A 16,831-nucleotide genomic window follows, 5' to 3' on the forward strand; every position below is an offset into this window, starting at 1 on the left:
CACTTGAAGGCTGGCTCCAACGCATCACAAAGGGTGCTATATAATGCACTATGTACAGCAAGCCTGAGAGTATAATGTATACTCGGAGCCATTCTGAATCCCTCCAAATTGATAATTAGGAGCCAGCATAGGCTGGCGGAACAAAGTACCTATTCAGGTGCTGTTTGTGCAGGGAAAATTAATGGTAATAAAATAAAGGCCCTGTAATTAGAGACAGAGAGAGTGTGTGTGTGTACAGGATACAATGGTGTGACGGTTCCGTTGGCGTGGGGGTTGGGATGGTCTCATGCAGTCTTGGGCGGGGAAGCCATGACTGAGTTACACCAGCAGTCCCCACTGAATGCAGATAAAACATCTGCCCCACTCCTCACCATTGTGTAAAAGCACAGGACTGGGCCACCAAGTCCAGTCCCCTGCTATTACAGCCAACCCCATCACACAATCCCATTCATAAACTTAGCAAGGGCCTTCTTAAAACCAGGTAGATTGTTTGCCTTCCACTGCTCCTACTGGGGGGCTGTTTCAGACCCTCGCTCCCTCCCTCTAATGGTTAGAAACCTGCTTCTAATTTCCAGCTTCATATTACTCATGGCCAGTTTGGAGCCATTGGTTTGTGGACGGTCACCTAGCTCTTGTCTAGCACGGTTCATCAGCAGATCTCCAGCCTGTCTCATAGGATAGGCTCTCCAGTCCCCTGATCATCCTACAGCCTTTCTCTGCCTGTGCTCTAGATACGCCTCATGTGCAGCGGCTTTTATTTTGTTTCATGGAGTTGTTCTGAGACATTTTTATCCATGCAGCTTTAAAGCTAAGCATGTGCTTTTGTTACCATGAGTCCAACTAGACAGGGGTGGAGGGAGCCACAAAAATGACCTGAAATAGCGTCTCTAGGACTAAAATGTCATGATTTTAAAATCTGATATCTCAGGCCCTTCTAGGGGCAGAAGAACCCCCGTTTTGCCTGGGAATGTCCCCTGTCCCATGGTACAACATTCTCATTTCTAGCTGTGCTGGACAACTCCACAGCCCCAGCTCCTGGGCCCATCCACCAGTGTCTCCTGAGTGCATGGAACTGAGGGAAATTCAACCAGGGAAGATGCTATTTTTGTCCCTTCATGACACAAACCTGCTGTTGCCAAAGAGACCAACCCCTTCCCATTCAGCTCAGCTTTGTCCCCCAAGGAGAGTGGGGAGGGATAGCTCAGTGGTTTGAACATTGGCCTGCTAAATCCAGGGTTGTGAGTTCAATCCTTGAGGGGGCCATTTAGGGATCTGGGGCAAAAATTGGGGACTGATCCTGGTTTGAGCAGGGGGTTGGACTAGACGACCTCCTGAGGTCCTTTCCAACTCTGATATTCTATGATTCTGTGACCGAGAATTCCTGACCCCAAGGAAGCATTTGAATCTCTGAGTGAGGGCAACCCCAGTCTCTCAACCGCTTGGAACATTGTCACAGGTCAGGTGGTTCCAGGGTTCCATCATGCCTCCTTTCCATGGATGATATAGGATCCCCAAACTCTCTGGGTTGCAGCAGCAGCTCAGCATGCAATGTCTGCCATCGCCTCCCCAGGTCTGAACCATCCTGCTGCCGCTTTCCTGCTATCAGTCCTACACAGACAGAGAAATGGCTGCTAAACATGCCCTTCACATTATCTGTCCACTAACCTGTCCCTGCTGGCAATGCAAAACCCTTTCAGCCAAGGAACCTGACTTCCTGGTTCCCTGTATTCCACACACACCCTGATTATTTAATAGCACGTTGCTGTTGACAATAAAAGACTGACTGCGACAAAGACAAATGTGATCAAATGGCTTATACTTCAGGTGACTGCTGGCTAGTCGCATTTTCTCAGCACCAAGGGTCCACACCAGCCAAAGGGTGCTTGGCATGGTCCTTTTGTTTCAAGAACACCCCTGTGGCTGGCAAGGCCCCGGGTATTCCTACGCGCTCCCCAGTCCAACAAAAGGTCCCATCGCAATCCGTGCGTCTCCTCTCCCCCTGCTGGCTTGTAAATCACGCTCCTGCATTCTCAGCTTCTGGCTCATTAAACGCTCCTCTAGCTTGCCCCTCTCTGTATTCTCTGGCCCATGCTATGCAGGAGGTCAGACTAGATGAGCTAATGGTCCTTTCAGGCCTTAAACATCTCTGAATCCATTGTTTCTCTTTTCTTTTTAACTCCCGCCTCTTCCTCTTTTCTGTGTTCTTCTCCTTCCCTTTTTTTTCTCCTGTTCTCAAAAGCACAAGGACATATACCTGCCTTGACATTTTTTGATTTATCTCCCACATCTGTCTAGGGTAACAAACAATCCTCTTTAACACGCACAAATGTTCTCCATCCCTCTCTCCTTTTTTAAAACAATGCAGAGGAGCTTCTGCCAGCACAATTAATCACCTTAAAAACCAATCTCTGGGCCTTGCATTAATCAAGTGAAGAATCAAGTGTCCATATTTGTTCCTTCAATGAGGCAGTAAGTTTAGCACACTCCGGTCATTGCCAGAGCTTTGCTCAGTGGCTAGGAGGCTGTACAATCAGGGTTTACCTCTCCCCACGCTGAAGGTCTCCATTGGGCCTGGAATGGTCTCTTCTGTCAGACTTTTGGCACAATCAGAAGTAAACATAATCCAGCATTTTGACATAAAAAGCCCTTCAGCCAAAGGGGGCAAGAAGAAAACACCCTGAATATTAAAAGCAAAGCCAGTGGCTATTAAATTTCACTTCATACCTGGGCTGGTAAGCTAGAGTGAATCAGAAAAAGCAGCGAGAGCTTATTAGCTGCTAGTGTAACGATCTCATCTTCTGTTGGCCACAGGCCTGGAAAGAAGATTTTAGCACTGACGGTGCTAATAGCATCTCTTCCAAGCTCTCCAAAGCCTCCAATTTCTAGTCCTGCTCAGAACCCAAAATCAGGGTTCAACTAAACCAAAAGTCCCAGGTCACTGGCTGCCAAATTGCCTAGGCTGATTGCTGACAATGTCACATCACTAGCCAACTAGAAGGCAAGTGGCTCCATCTTTCAGTGCTGGCCATCACCCAGGCTCTGAATTAAAGGGTTTCCACTGGCCCCAGAGGATCCACCCATCTTGTCACAGCTGTTAAAAGCTTGATTTAGGAAGCCATTTCCAAAGCATAACAACTTCATTGAAGTTGCTGATTAACGAACAAGACAAAAAACCCTGCTTTTATCTGCCAATAGTTGTCGCTCATTATAAGATGTTATAGGTTGGCTTAAACCTAGCTTAAACTGTCTTTCATTAAGTGTAAAAAGTAACTGTGGTATTCTGTGGAACCAGATAGCTGATACAGAAGCCAGCTATAGAAGCCAGCTCCCAAAATACAAGCCTATATCCAGGCTTGAGTAGAAACTGAACCATGTGACCCAAGGGTCAGTCCTGGGGCCAGTTTTGTTCAATATCTTCATCAATGATTTGGAGGATGGCGTGGATTGCACCTTCAGCAAGTTTGCAGATGACACTAAACGGGGAGGAGTGGTAGATACGCTGGACGGTAAGGATATGATACAGTGGGACCTAGACAAATTAGAGGATTGGGCCAAAAGAAATCTGATGAGGTTCAACAAGGACAAGTGCAGAGTCCTGCATTTAGGACAGAAGAATCCCATGCACTGCTACAGACTAGGGACCAAATGGCTAGGCAACAGTTCTGCAGAAAAGTACCTAGGGGTTACAGTGAACGAGAAGCTGGATATGAGTCAACAGTGTGCCCTTGTTGCCAAGAAGGCTAATGGCATTTTGAGCTCTATAAGTAGGAGCATTCCCAGCAGATTGAGGGTAGTGATCATTCTCCTCTATTCAGCATTGGTGAGGCCTCATCTGGAGTACTGTGTCCAGTTTTGGGCCCCACACTCCAAGAAGGATGTGGAAAAATTGGAAAACGTCCAGTGGAGGGCAACAAAAATGATTAGGGGGCTGGTTTATGAGGAGAGGCTGAGGGAACTGGGATTATTTAGTCTGCAGAAGAGAAGAGTGAGGGGGGATTTGATAGCTGCTTTCAACTACCTGAAAGGGGGTTCCAAAGAGGATGGATCTAGACTGTTCTCAGTGGTACCAGATGACAGAACAAGGAGTAATGGTTTCAAGTTGTAGTGGGGGAGGTTTAGGTTGGATATTAGGAAAACTTTTTCACTAGGAGGGTAGTGAAGCACTGGAATTGGTTACCTAGGGAGGTGGTGGAATCTTCTTCCTCAGAGGCTGGGATGATTTAGTTGGGGATTGGTCCTGCTTTGAGCAGGGGGTTGAACTAGATGACCTCCTGAGGTCCCTTCCAACCCTGATATTCTATGATTCTAAGCAGTTTTCCTGGGGGCTGATATACCAAATTCAGGGGCCTGGGCCTGGATTGGTGGAGCTGTCCATGTGTGAGAAAGAGAAGCAGAAGAAACCCAAGCACACAGCTAAGAGAAAAAGCTAAGAGAGAGCATTTGGGACAAGTGCTGCCTAGAAAGGGGCTTGGAACTGTGAGCAAAACTGTCTCCAGTTGTCTGATTCCTCCTGTGTTCAAGGAAACAGGGCACTGTACATTCCTCTGTAAATAAACAGGATTGCGTCAAAGACGTAGCTGACTCCATCATCAATTTCTCTTTCTAATGGAAACAACCAGCTAGACCTTGAAAATTTCCTAACTCTTGGGTGAAAAAGGGGTCAGTTACTAACAACATTTCTAACTGCTATACTATATTCTGTATTAACTTATGGGACCACCACTATCCTGGCTGAAACCTGGGATTGAACCTGAACCCTCTACAGCTAAACCCGTCAGTTCTCACATTGAGAGCTGTAACTGATCCATCACCTCTAGGGATCAGGGTGAAGCCTGACATGCTCTGACCAGTGGGTCATAATAGCACAGACCCCAACTGAAGCAGCATATCTGACACTGCATAGAAAATACAGCCTTATGATTAGGGCCCTACCAAATTCATGGTCCATTTTGGTCAATTTAACTGTCATAGGATTTTTAACATTGTAAATTTCATGATTTCAGCTATTTAAATCTGAAATTCCAAAGTGTTGTAATTGTAGGGATCCTGACCCAAAAAGGAGTTGCGGGGGGGGAGGGGTCGGGTGTTGCGGTACTGCTACCCTTACTTCTGCACTGCTGCTGGCGGCGGTGCTGCCTTTAGAGTTGGGCAGCTGGAGTGCAGCGGCTGCTGGCTGGGAGCCCAGCTCTTAAGGCAGACCCGCCACCAGCAGCAGCGCAGAAGTAAGGATGGCAAGATATGGTACTGCCACTCATGCTTCTGCACTGCTGCCTGCAGCACTGGGCCCTCTGTCAGTAGCCACCACTCTCCGGCCACCCTTTTATGGCAGCAGTGCAGAAGTAAGAGTGGCAACACCATGACCCCCGTCCCAAAATAAACTTGTGAGCCCCTGAAACTCCTTTTTGGGTCAGGACCCCCAATTTGAGAAATGCTGGTCTCCCCCTATGAAATCTGTATATTATGGGATAAAAGCACACAAAAGACCAGATTTCATAGTCCGTGACGCATTTTTCATGGCCATGAATTTGGTAGGGCCCTACTTATGATTCATGCAAACTTGTGGCTGTGACCAGCTGATGAGCAGCTTGGATTCCTCCCGCTTGGGCTGAACGTAAATATCCTATTTGAAAAACAATAGTATAGATCCCGAGTGCAGTGACATTGCTGCTTATAAGGCGCAGCCTTACGATTCACATAAACTTGTTCCAGTAAAAGAAAGAAAGAAAACCACATGCTTAATTTTTTGTAGCTCCTTGGGGAAATCATCAGCTTGTGCATAAAACATGAACAGCCTAATCCTTGAGCTAAAAAGATTTTAGCCAAGGAAGAGCATGTGGCTTCTGCATTATTTCACCTGATTTATTTTTAATTTTTAGCCCAAATGTTTAATTCTAAAAGAACATAACCTGGAATTGACAGTCTTATGAGCACAGCATTAGGCCCTTAACATCCCATCCAGTTGCGGGGTGGGGTGGGGAGGGAGGGTCATTCCTGCCTTTGCTGTCATTAGAAGGTGCAATAACAATGCACCAGTTTTTGTAACAATACCACCATAAAATCAGCACCAGCCACCTGCCAATGGGCTACAGACTAGATTGTGAATGTATTTCAAAATCACATTCTAGGGGTTAGAACATTATGGGCTGCATGTTCTCAAGAACTAAAAGGAACATTTCCCAGCAATCCATAGACCCATTTGGGCCATGTGATTGTCATTAGCATACTTCAGAAAGCACCAGCAAAGGCTAATGCTACAGGGATACCTCATGCCTATTTACATTGTTCTTTGGGATGACTGCACAGCTCTGGCTGCTTTATTCCCCATCTAGCACCAGGCCTGAGCCCTCTCCCTGATTTACCAGGTCAAGGAAGGACCTGGCACAAGCATCATGACTCTGCAGGGAGGAGGCAAAACCAAGTGTAGTGCTTTCAGGATAATAAACCAAGCAGAAACTGAGCAGGGACCACTGGCAATTTGCTTTGGAGTGTGTGAATATAACCAGTGCTGGTCTGGACAAAGAGTTACACTTCTGACAGATCCCTTCCCTCTTACTGCTGTCTTTGCATCTCCCATGGGCATGCTGTCCCTACAATGCAAAGTGTTGAACTCTATTACTATGCTATACATCTATAGCACCAAGCAGAGAAAAGCCCTATTTATGGGAATGCAGATGGCTGGGTCAGATTATCTTTGCCATTCAAGCATCTGAAGTACACAACACACCAGTGACACCTTCACCAGTAGCATGCACTGGAGTAGATCTACTATACAAAAGTAGATCCTATGATGGCAAGTTTTCAACTTGGTGTCACATGGGAGAACAGTTGTATAATTATAAGGGCATATGCCCTTTTAATACAGTCAAAGAAGTGTAGAGGCTGGATCAGCTTCACACTAGGCACTGTGGAGTGGTGCATCTGTAGGACATCACCAGAATTTGGGCGATTTGGGTTAGATCATGTCACTAAAGAGGAGGCCAATGGCTTGTTTGGCAAATCAAATGGCAAGGAATCTGCTGGACATGGCATTGCCTCCACAGGGATTTTGATAGCCCTTTTGAAGACTTGTGAGCTGGGAAGGTTACTCAGGGTGGTCAGGCATTTGTGGATAATGATCGCCCAGCCTATCGGCGGTTGTATACGCCCTCCAGTTGCCATGACCTACCTGAACACCAAGTAAGCAACAACAGAGCTCAGCGAGGTCTCATGAGTCTGAAGCTTTTCTGAAGATGTGTACATCAAATCTGCCCACCCCATCCAGTCACCAAGAGCTCAGCAGAAATAGACATTCAAGTAATTACACAAGCCTTGGCTTCGTCACAAGAAGCATTTCTTCCTGAAGATCAAGATAATTTAGCACCATACCAAAATGCAACTAGAACTACAGCGCCGCCCCCAGTGAATAGCGTAGTCCGCAGGCAGCCAAACCCTGTTTCAGATTGCTGACATCCCCAGGGGTGGCATACGTGACCCAGGCAGGACCACAAGCAGGGTTATAAACCAGGACAAGTAGCATAGACTTATGACTTTACTGCGGGGACTAATGACTGCTCAGTGCAACAAAAATAACCCTCCTCACAGGATCATTGGCTTGGAACTTGCTACTTTATGTATCTGTATCACAAGAGTGTACAGGAGGGAGTGGGGCAGGAGGCACAGCCTAAACAGAAAAAAGGGGTGCTGCGTGGCTCCACCCCATAATACTCTGGGCTATGCAGGTAACCCTATCATGACCACTTTACAGCAGCTCCTGCTGTAGCTGTTGCTAAGACACAACCAGTGAACACACAACATGGCACACATGGTGGGGAGATGTCTGTCAGGCACTGCAAATGCCTTCAGTGGCTGAATCAGACAAAGCTTTGAACGTTTCATGCAGAGAACAGCTTGACAAGGCACTTCTGTGCCAGATCCCTCCATTATGGAACCATCTCAGCAGAGGCTCATCCCAGGCCAACTGCTATTTCCATGACTACTCATTTCAGCGGAGGAGACCAGGCCAACAGCTGTTTCCAGACCAGTCCCTGATTTGCCATCATGTCTATCACACCAGGCACTGATGAAGAAAATCAAGCTCCCCATCATCCTGCTGGCATTTAGCAAAAGACAGGCGACCATTTCAATGTATAATTAGGAGAGCTGACGTTCATGTCTGAGGGCAGAATAATCCCTAGGCTGAACCACAATTTGAGGTTGCCTACTGTCATTTCCTAGTCAATACAGCATTAATGCAGGGAATATTATAGGTTTAGCTGGTAGCAACCCCTATTTTTAAGGCTGCAGGATGCAAGTGTTTCATGGGGAGAACAGCATTAAGAGGAACCTTTCTCCCATTCCAAAAAGGGGGGACCTCTGGGGCTGGAGCCCTTGGACCCAGTGAATATCACATTAGATAGACCATATTTCCAATGAGGTGAGTTCATGCAGGACAAGGCAAGTCCAGGAACAGAGAGATGGACAAGGTAATTAACTAATACCTTTCCAAAGTCCTCACCTACCCCATCCCCTCAGGTGTCACCTTAAGACTTTGCCCTTCTCCCAGGGAATGGGTGTGTCCATGCATTTAACATCTGAACTTTCAAATGCTTCTTTGTCTTGCATCTTTGAAGCTCTAAGCTTCAGACCCTGCGCTAAGCTGGAGTTTCAATTCCTTCACATCTCTTTGCTGATAGCAGTGTTATACCCATAACTGAAGGAGCCAGGTATTTGAGTGGCATTTCCTGCTTAGCTCCATTCCTTTCCTAACAGGCTAACATTACCTTGTACTGTCCCTACCCCTGCAAGTTTTTCTTTAAATTTATTGACAAAACCATAAGTTACAGAAGGTGCCTTCTGTTACCACCACTCTAGGCTAAATAACTGGGGCAGACGGCTCCCTTTGTCACCTCACACCACTTGGGTCATCCTTAAAACCTCGTTCCAAGGCTGGCTTTGGACAGAAATGAAGTAGGAGTGCTGAACTCAGCTGAGTTCCATGAGTAGGTGCAGGAGTGGTCTCATTTCCTTGTTGTGAGGCTCATGGGCTGGGACAACCCTAAGCCACAAACTGCTCTCAACAGCAGCAGCCTTTTGACAGTGTAACCCAGTTGGGAGCCTTAACTCAAGCAGCTCATACTTTTCACTGAAGGGCCCCAATGTCCCAGCTATGGCCCCAGAGAAAGCTGCTGCCTTAGCAACATACTGGAAGTGACATGTAAGCGGCTCCATCAAGCCAGCTGCACATGCTGCTTTCTGTCATTGTGACTGCTTGAGAGCAGTACAGCTTCTGAAGTAACCATGCCCTTGCAGGGCCAGGTGCTGTCAGAACAGCTTGTGAGGATGGGCACAGGGAAAAGGATAGATCAGTTCAGAGTATAGTTGGGGAACTCAATTTATGGGAGATGGGCTAGTCTCCACCTCAGGGCCAAATCCTTATGGATAATGGAAGCCAGGTTAGATCTACCCATTTTATCAATGCCAAAAATCAGCCTTATGTTCACACCCCGTGCACTGGTCTCAGCCAATAGTACAAGGGTCCAATGACTTAGAAGCCTTTCCCCAGAAAGCCTCTTCCTCTCCCTAGAGGAGGCCAAGAAGATCTAAGGGCCAGCTGAAGGACTCCTCACAGTGGGGTGCATGGGGACATTACATGTAGTTTCCGCACCTGAAAAGTGAAAAGGTCTGGGGACAGACTAGGCATCATTAGTCACCCCCCAAAAAAGTCACTTAATTAGATCACAGCTAGAACCAGTTGCAGCAGCCCTTAAAATTGCCTCAGCCCTGTCTGCTATCTTCCATCAAGCACTGTCCAAGTTCCTAGTGGTGACATCTCAGCCAATCAACCAAGGTCTGACCCCAGTCATAAAATCCAAAGCCTGCTGGAGACATTCCATGTTCAGGGTGAGCATAGTCTCATTTAGTGGAGAGGGCCAGAGGGTGTTGCTGTGCCCAGAAGATGCATCGTTATATGAACTGGACCTAGCATGCACTGCTAACCCAGCAATTTCTACCCCGCACTCCCCACAGGGAAAGAATCAGCAGAATCATGACTGGAAGTGCCACCTAGTGCAGCATCCAGGTGGTGTGGGAGAGCCAATGGATTTCTGCAGCCCCCTCATCTGACCAAAAATATTCAGTCTTGATTTTCCACTGGCCCAGCACTACAGATGGCTGGTGGTATGAACCGTATAAGTACGTGTAGCTTTTCTTCCCTGAGCAGGTTACAGTTGACACCATGAAGTGTCCTGTGTGATGTTAACTGTGAAACTATGAATCTATGAAAATAGACAGCCTGCACCCTACCTGTGAAACTGCTGTGCTATCACCCAAGAGCTCCAGCATCTCTTCACAACTCATGGGGACTAGGACTCTAGGTCAATAAACAACTGAGATTGAGATGGTATCACTGCCTGGAGCCAGATCAGATATTAGCCATAGTAGGGAACAATAGTTGCAAACCGATGCAGCAGTTCATTAGCAGCATCCATGCTTCAGTTGTTTGCTTTCATTTGTAAGCGCAAGTCATCCCCTCATTAGAATCAACTTTAAAGGAAGGCTTCCATATTTAGGAAGGCTTGCATCAGAGAGTGTTGTACATGGCTGCCTGCAACACACACCTGCAGCCACGTGAACAATTGGGTGCATAGGAAGAGGTTCTTGAGGCAAGGCTGCTAATGGTGAGGCGAGCAGAGGCAGGGACAGGCGGCTCTACCAATTTTGCCACCCCAAGCAGTCGCCGCCGAATTGCTGCCACCCCAACAGCAGCGGAGCTGCCGCCAAAAGCCACTGTGGTGGGAAGAGGGGCAGAGCTGCCGCCAAATTGCCGCCGCGGGACACGGACTGCCACTCCATTCTGAATGCCGCCCCAAGCAGCTGCTTGGAAAGCTGGTGCCTGGAGCCGGCCCTGAGCAGCGGGAGCCCACATTGGGTCTTGAGGGCTGCTTTTGCTAGAGCAGAGCACAGCGCTGTTTCAGAAGCAGATATGAGAGCAGGTAGCTTTTATGGGGGAACAGCTGGTGGCAGCAGGACTGCAAGCCTGAGTGCTCCAACAGGGCTGCCTAAGGAGCCCCGGCAGTGAGTGCTATTCCAGCTTCAGGTCACTGACCACAAGGTCCCATTGCCCTGCCCATAGCTGTCTGGCAGGCATTGGTTTAGAACGGGGTGGGCAAACTTTTTGGCCTGAGGGCCACATCTGGATATGGAAATTGTATGGCGGGCCATGAATGCTCACGAAATTGGGGTTGTGGGTGAAAGGGGGACTCTGGCTTGGGGTGCAGGCTCTGGGATGGGGCCAGAAATGAGGAGTTCAGGGTGCAGAAGGGGGCTCTGGGCTGGGGCAGGAGGTTGGGAGGGGATGAGGGTTCCGACTGGGGGTGCGGGCTCTGGGCTGGGGCAGGGGTTTGGGGTGCAGGGAGGTTGGGATAGTTGGGTTTGGAGGGCAGGAGGGGGATCAGGGCTGGGGCAGTGGGTTGGGGCCCAGGAGGGAGTTGGGGGGGAAGGCTCCAGGTGGCGCTTACCTGGGGGAGGGATAGCTCAGTGGTTTGAGCATTGGCCTGCTAAACCCAGGGTTGTGAGTTCAATCCTTGAGGGGGCCATTTAGGGATCTGGGGCAAAAATTGGGGATTGGTCCTGCTTTGAGCAGGGGGTTGGACTAGATGACCTCCTGAGGTCCCTTCCAAACCTGTTATTCTATGAAGCAGCTTCCAGAAGCAGCGCCATGTTCCCACTCCAGCTCCCACGTGGAAGCTCAGCCAGGTGACTCTGCATGCTGCCCCATCCGCAAGTGCCTCCCCAGCAGCTCCCCAATGGCCGCAGTTCCCAGCCAACGGGAGCTGCTTGTGGTGGTGGCAGTGTGTGGAGGCCCCTGGCTGCCCCTACACATAGGAGCAATAGAGGGAACATGCCGCTGCTTCCGGGAGCTGTGCAGAGTGCCCCCCCCCAACCCCACTCCCCGACTGGAGCGCAAGAGTGGGGCAAGCCCCAGATCCCGCTCCCCAGCGGGAGCTCGAGGGCCAGATAAAATCGGTTGGCAGGCCGGATGTGGCCCACGAACCATAGTTTGCCCACCCCTAGTTTAGAATGAGGAGTTAGATAAGGTGGGTCAGTACACAGCACCCACCACAAAACAACTCAGAAGGAGTGCTCGGAGGGACAGAATGGCTGCATGACAATAGCACCTGTCCACAAGCAGAGCTTGTTCTGTTAAGAGGGGAATTAAGAGGGACCCAACCATGTCTTTTAGAAGTTACTGTAGACATTTAGCTGTCAGCTAGACATCCCAGAGAGACAGAAAGGACTAGTGTATTCACATGTGTCCTGGTGCACAGCCAGAACCCTTCAGCCTTCAATCCCAGCAGCAGTTGTTTGCCTTGTTGCCAAGTTGCATCCACTAGTTTTGTCCCTCCCTGACCCAGTGTCTGCAGTAAGGAGAGACACATTAGCCAGACTACAGTTGAGTTCTCTTTATTGCAGAGCTGCTGTTACAGGACAGCTCAGGAATTAGGATGGCTGCATTTTTTGTACACAAGACAGAATCCCAGGGCAACTAAGGCCACAGCCAAGGCTGCTGCCACCACTGCTAGCCCACCATCAAGCTGGGCCCCTCTGCTGCACCTGTAGAGGAAAGAAGTTAGTTTAGAGCATGAGCCAGGAGCTTTCCACCCACTTCTCCCATCAGCTAATGGCCTCCATACCCTGCAATGACATCTTCAGTGCTGCCACTTGGCCTTCTGAGGGACCCCACAAGCCTTGAGCTGGGTCAAGGATGAACAGTGGTCCGACTGCAACATCAGCCTCAGATCCTGTTACTGAAGACCCATCTGGATAGAGATGAGATGTGAATGAAGATTAGTAAAACACCCAGGTCTGAGTGGAATAACTTTATGGTGCTCATTTTCTTTAGGCCACTAGTCCTCAGCTCCTGGGAGAGCAGGGTTAATAAGAGTTTCTTTTATAGATGGAGGGGAAGGAGGTACAGAGACTGCATGACTCACCCAGGGTCAGATGGGGGCCTGATCCTGACTCCTAGCCTCTCCCCAAGTCCCAGTCCAGTCCTTCCTCTCAACCCTGGATTTGGGATGACTGCCGTTGACAGTCTGAATGGTACCATCTCAACTGGAAGACATGGCCACCCCATTCAGTAAACACAGTGCATTAGACAGCTCACGATTCCTAGAAGGCATCTCTCTCTGGAAGCGCCTTCCTGGCCAGCTGTCCAGAGTGTTCACTCTCCTGGACTGTCCAAATTGTCCACAGTTCCCAGTCTCACAGCAGCTGCAGATGTTTCTGGCGCCTTTCACTGGAGACCAGCTGGAACAGAGCATGAGCTAGAGTGAGAATTGTTCTCTGGGTCCATTTCCCCCTTCTTTATGTTTTACTCCAGCTACTCACAAATTGCCGGCTTTGTAGAAGGAACAAGCCTCGTTCAAGGGATCTGGAGCTTGGTCAGCTGAGGTGACCTTCAAATGTCAGATGATGTAGATCTGAAGAGGGAGTGAAAGCACGGGGATCATCCCAGAGGTTAGTTACAATAAATCTGTTTAGCCAGCATTACAGCTGTGCTAGTTGGTTTGGCCAGTGAACCAAAAAACTAAGTTAAAAAAATTTTGGATTGGGTCAAACAAAGCATTTCACTTGACCCAAAGTGAGTTGTTTCATTTGAAGTTTTTACTTTATAAAAACACTAAGATTTAAACAAAGTTGTTTTGAATAAAAGTTATTTTGAAAGTGTCAGAACCAAATGTTTTTATTTTATAGTTTTTGTTCACTGAATTATTTGTTAGCCCAAGTTCACATTTTCAGCAAAGAAGTCTTGGCTGAAAAAAAGTTTTGCCTTGCTCTGATCAGATTAGCAGACTCAGGAGAGGGATAAAGGCATCTCACCAAGTTGCTGGTGTCTCCTGCAAACCTGAACGCATCCACCATGAATTTCAGCATGTCCTGCCTGGGCCTGGGGTGGCTGAGATGGGAAATCATCTGATTTCCCATCCAACAGGCAGCTAGACACAAGAGTCATGGTCAATGAGGTGCTAACCAAGCATAGTTCCTTACCAGCTACATCAGTAAATATCCCCTAGAAGGGACGCCCCAGCTCTTACCCATTAAAGTCAATGACAGCATAGCTGGGAGAGGAGTCCCTTTCTGGGCTCAGGGTGGCCACACAGCTGTCCACAAAGAGCCTCAAAGCCACATGGTTCCCAGTGCTGACATCAGCTTGGATATGCATGACCTCCCCAAGCTGGAATCCATTGGAGGGTCTCTCAGTGCTCCAGTCATCTGCAAGGCAAGTTCACCATGAAGAGTTTCAAAGGTACTGGGTGCTTTATGAGGCCCTGACTGTCCAAGGGACAGTATAAATCAGCTAGGGAAGGGCCTAGACACTAGTACAGGGATCTCAAACTCAAATGACCATGAGGGCCATATGAGGACGAGTATATTGGCCTGAGGGCCGCACCACTGACCACCCCCCCCCCCACTGCCCTGGCCCCTCCCCCACTCCACCCCTTCTGTGAGGCCCTGCCCCTGCCCCGCCTCTTCCCACCCCTTCCCTGCCCCCATTCCAACCCCTTCCCTGAAATCCCCACCCCAACTCCACCCCCTCCCTTCCCCCAGGGGGTGCAGGGTGTGGCAGGGGGCTTAGGGCAGGGGGTTGGGGTGCAGGAGGGGTGCAGGGTGCATCAGGGGGCTCAGGGCAGGGGTGCAGGGTGCTGCAGGTGGCTCAGGGCAGGGGGTGGGGTGCAGGAGCTGTGCGGGGTGCAGCAGAGAGAGAAGCGGGGCTGGTGAGCCGCAGAAAATAACCCCACGGGCCGCGTGTTTGAGAAGCCTGCACTAGTATACCATGGGAAAGGAATTATTCTTCTTGGCAGAGAAGTTCCTGCTGCAAGCACATCATTGCTCTGCCATTCAGAAATACCCAAACCTTGGGAGATTTAGAGTGTGGCAGCTGCCGCTGCAGTCCATCCCTAGTGGAAGTGGTTGTGCTATCAGAGTGAATAGTGCTTCCTTTTCTTAAGTAAACTTGCACCTACCATTCATCAGGTGCAGGGAGAAATCCAGCCTCTCCTCCGCAGACAGGGTAGAGCTGAAGGGAACCCATGTCAGCTTGATGGCTCTACTGCTCACATTGTCCTTCCTGGGAGAGGAGGAAACCTCAGATGCTGAACCTGCTCCTAGGACAAGGACTGGACGCAAGCGATAGGGACAGAGAATCTGTCAGAGTTCCCTCCCGACTCTGAACTCTAGGGTACAGATGTGGGGACCTGCATGAAAGACCCCCTAAGCTTATTTCTACCAGCTTAGGTTAAAACTTCCCAAGGCACAAATTCTTTGCCCTTGGAGGGTACCCTGCCACCACCAAGTGATTTAACAAAGAATCAGAGAAAGGACCACTTGGAGTTCCTATTCCCCCAAAATATCCCCCCAAGCCCTTACACCGCCTTTCCTGGGGAGGCTTGAGAATAATATCCTAACCAATTGGTTACAAAGTGATCACAGACCCAAACCCCTGGGTCTTAGGACAATAGATAAATCAGTCAGGTTCTCAAAAGAAGGATTTTATTTTTTAAAAAAAGGTAAAAATCACCTGTGTAAAATCAGGATGGAAAATAACTTTACACGGTAACAAAAGATTCAAAAACACAGCAGAAGTTCCTCGAGGCTTAGTTTTCAAGTTACAAAAAATGGGAATAAACCTCCCTCCAGCAAAGGAAAAATTCACAAGCACAACAAAAGATAATCTAACATGCCTTGCCTGGCTTTTACTTACAATTTTTGTAATATGAGAGGCTTTTAGGATGGTTTTAGGAGAAGGAGTTTTCCTACCTGATGCTTCTCTACTTCCCAAAAGAACACACCAAAACAAAGCCTTTCCCCATTGGTCCTTTTGGTCAGGTGCCAACCAGGTTATTTGAGCTTCTTAACCCCTTACAAGTAAGGAGGAATTCTAGGCTACCCTTAGCTGTATGGTTATGACAGCATCTCAGTCACTCACCTGGGATAAAAACAACAAGGAGTCCGGTGGCATCTTAAAGACTAACAGATTTATTTGAGCATAAGCTTTCGTGGCTAAAAACCTCACTTCTTCAGATGCAGACATAAATATACTGACACATGAAGAGAAGGGAGTTACCTCACAAGTGGAGAACCAGTGTTGACAGGGCCAATTTGATCAGAGTGGATGTAATCCACTCCCAGCAATAGATGAGGAGGTGTCAATTCCAGGAGACGCAAAGCTGTTTCTGTAATGAGCCAGCCACTCCCAGCCCCTATTGAAGCCCAAATTAATGGTGTTAAATTTGCAAATGAATTTTATTTAGTTCTGCTGTTTCTCTTTGAAGTCTGTTTCTGAAGTTTTTTGTTCAAGTGTAGCTACTTTCAAATCTGTTATAGAATGTCCAGGAAGATTGAAGTGTTCTCCCACTGGCTTTTGTGTGTTACCATTCCTGATGTCCGATTTGTGTCCATTTATTCTTTTACATAGGGACTGTCTGGTTTGGCCAATGTACATGGCAGAGGGGCATTGCTGGCACATGATGGCATATATAACATTAGTAGACATGCAGGTGAATGAGCCTCTGATGGTGTGGCTGATGTGGTTGGGTCCTCTGATGGTGTCACTGGAGTAGATATAAAAAGAAAAGGAGTACTTGTGGCACCTTAGAGACTAACCAATTTATTTGAGCATAAGCTTTCGTGAGCTACAGCTACATTGGATGCATCCGATGAAGTGAGCTGTAGCTCACGAAAGCTTATGCTCAAATAAATTGGTTAGTCTCTAAGGTGCCACAAGTCCTCCTTTTCTTTTTGCGAATACAGACTAACACGGCTGTTACTCTGAAACCTGTCATTAGAGTAG

General features: G+C 48.3%; 1 pseudogene; it reads right to left on the minus strand.

The window, feature by feature from the left end:
• The window catches only part of LOC141994658 (zona pellucida sperm-binding protein 3-like), a 40,047-nt pseudogene that overhangs the window by 15,581 nt on the left and 7,635 nt on the right, over positions 1-16,831 (minus strand).

Source organism: Natator depressus, chromosome 10, assembly GCF_965152275.1.
Source record: "Natator depressus isolate rNatDep1 chromosome 10, rNatDep2.hap1, whole genome shotgun sequence".
NCBI lineage: Eukaryota > Metazoa > Chordata > Testudines > Cheloniidae > Natator > Natator depressus.